Source organism: Pavona decussata, unplaced genomic scaffold (genome assembly GCF_977016875.1).
Source record: "Pavona decussata unplaced genomic scaffold, jaPavDecu1.1 SCAFFOLD_254, whole genome shotgun sequence".
Lineage (NCBI taxonomy): Eukaryota > Metazoa > Cnidaria > Anthozoa > Scleractinia > Agariciidae > Pavona > Pavona decussata.
In genome coordinates, this window is record NW_028145657.1 from 6,277,968 (window position 1) to 6,281,205 (window position 3,238).

Genomic DNA, 3,238 nt, shown 5'->3' on the forward strand with positions numbered 1-3,238 from the left:
GGTTGTGTTCCTAACAAATTAGTTAACAGTGTGAAATCTTAAGCGCTACGAAACTTAAAGAATTTCCAATGCAATCATTTGCTTCGATATATTAAAACATTCATCTTTTTACAAAAGAGTCTTCGTTTCTCCCTAGTCTCCCTAGTCTCCCTAGACTCCTAGTCCGAGTCTTCGTTTCTCCCTAATTCACATTTAATATCCTGTTGTTGTTGTTTCTCCGTTAAAAAAGTAAGCACTCCCCAAGGGCTTAGTTAAGGAAGTGAACTCAATTTTGTACGGTTTCATCTGGAACGGGAAGGATAAAGTTAAACGCCAGGCTCTTGTATCAGACCTAAAGAAGGGAGGATTGAAAATGTTGGACATTGAGTCCATGATTAAGGCAAAGCGAGTAGCCTTTATAAAAAAATTTCTAGAGGAGTACCCAAGCCCCTGGAAAACTATTTTGAACAACTTGTTAGCACCAATTGGCGGATGTTTTGTCCTACATTGCAATTTTGATACTTCTAAGCTTAAGATTCAGTTGCCAGCATATTATAAGGAGTGTCTAGAAGCGTGGTCGGACTTAAACGGAAAAAAGCCGAGTACACCTCAAGAGGTTTTAAATGAAATAATTTGGAACAACAAATTTATTTGTTTAGACAAAAGATCTACATACAGGAAAGATTTAATTGACCTTGGCTTTCTGAGAATAGGCGATTTAATGTCCGTTAATTGCTCCTTTTCACTAGATTTTCTCACACCCCTTACATCCCCAGAGCAAAGATTTTTCCTTATGAGTATTGTAAATTCAATCCCGTCTGAATGGCGTGCCCTTGCTTAAGCTTCCACTAATTTATCATCAAACGCTCCCATTCCGAGCACCCCGACAATCAAGACAGATAACGGAAATTCAACTGCGATTTCTGATGTCTCATCGAGGCAGATATATCAGTTTTTCCTTGAGAGAAAACAGATCCCACCCACCGCTAAACAAAAGTTACAAGATAGGTATTCAGATACAATTGTTGATTGGGAAAAGGTTTACTCCTTAGCCTTTAATGTTACATTAGAATCAAAACTTAGGGAATTTCAATACAAAATACTAAATTGTATTCTTTACACCAATGAAAAGCTATTTCGGCTAGGCCTAACTAACTCTCCATGTTGTACCTTTTGCCAAGAGGACATAGAGTCCATCGAGCATTTGCTTTTCTCTTGCAAAGTATCTTTTGAATTTTGGCAACACGTTTTGTCCTGGTTAAGGGATAATGGAATTCAAATCAATACACTAAAAGAGACAGATTTAATATTTGGAAAATTTGATGCCACAGATGACTTCACTCTAATCAATCACATGTTGCTAATGGGTAAATTCTATCTTTATTCCAATAGATGTCAAAAAATTTCCGAACCTAATCTGCCAGTTTTTATCGCGAGGACTAAACGTGTGTACAACATTGAGCTCTATATTGCAAGGGAGAATGATAAACTTTTGCAGCATCTTAAGAAATGGGAGAAATTAATTCATATTTTCCAATAATTAAACGTGACGATATTCAATGGAAGGTTTTTAAACAGTGACAGGATTTGTGTGAATGAATTCCGATACAAAATGTCCTTGTAATTGACTTCGTATTGTTGTTTGTTAATGTTTCTGCTGTAGTTTTATTTTATCTGATTGAAATTTTGACTGAGTTACAATTTTTTCAATATACCATCTCCTAAACTTCAGAATGCATTAACCGTGGCATTGGCATACATGTAGTTAAAGCCTATTTTCACAAAAGTGGGACCTGACTTAGGGTCAAGTCTATTTTAACTCAAAAGCTCTAGCACCAACCTACTAATGTATGGAATAAAGTTTGTGGGCACTTTAAGCTGTGTGCCGTACAGAGCTCTGCGATATCCCTTATATTCATGCACGGATTTCAATCGAAACTAAACATAAAGCCGTCAGACCGATAGACACATTTCTGATCCGGACTCTTTTAGAAAACAATAATAATCATTATCACAAAGTAAATATTTCTGGTCATTCAGCCAATATTTTAGAATAGATTTATCCTTTTATTGGTATTTTAAATGAAATCTCTTGAGCTATTTTTCTTTTCCACGATGTGCTATAGCAGTGTTTGTTTCGCGTGACTGACAGTTGTTCATTTCAAGGTACATAAATTATTCAATATTCATTCTTTTAATTAAAAGGGATTTGCTGAAGCAAAGACATGCAAACTGATTCAATTCGCGCTAAAGTATTTGTTTAACCATCTATTAGTATGTTAATTTTCAGCTCTAGCCTATTTAAACATCCGCGTTCACAAACTGATTTTTTCTCTTGATAATGGAGTCAAGATGACTCCGAATCGTCGAGCCCTAAATCTCTCTGTTATAGTGTAAGAATAAAAATTAGAAGTAAAAATTCTCTCCAAGAAAAAGAATGAGAAAATTAGCTGGGGGAAAAAGTTCCTTTCTTCCTCTTATAGTGGGCGCGATCCATTAAGCCAAAATTTCCGATAAGAATTTTCGAAAATTTCTTTGTCAATTTCCACCTGACTGAACCTGTCTCGCTCCATGCCCGCGCGGGCCAAATTTCCCGACAGGATTCAAAATGGCGGATACGCAGTCGTTCTTGTTTGTTTCAGAGTTAGTCGACGATTTTGCGCTAACTATGACAAACGATATCTTAGAGGATAACGACGACGACATGTTTGTGTTAGCTGCCGTTAGCTGCTTCATGCGAAGAAAATTAACCCGTATACACGACTATTTTGAGGCCACTCTCCCAAGGTATTTATCTGATGAGTTTAAAAATCATTTTCGGATGACAAGGGAAACGCGCGAACTTCTCTGCCAAGCAGTTATCCAAACCGTGTGCCTGGCCCAAATGGAATGCCAAATGGTACAGAAAATTTCCGGAATTTCCAAATTTTCGGAAAAAAAAGGACAACCTCGAGAGGTTGTCCGGAATTTTCGAAACAAATTTTTCGAAATATTCCGTTCCATTTGATTCTGTACCAGAATTTCCGGAAATTTTGGCTTAGTGGATCGCGCCCACATGTGACAGGGTTTCTTTACGTTTTGTGACGCAGTGTTTATTTATTAACGTATCAAGACTCTGTTGTCCATTTCAGTCTTATCGAAGTAAAACCCAGAGGTGTTTCAATTTGAATATTTTGTCAAAACCCTCCTAGCACATTCCGAAAAGTGGACATTACCTAAAAATGTCTGCTATTCTATCCAGTTGTTGCCTGCATGAAAA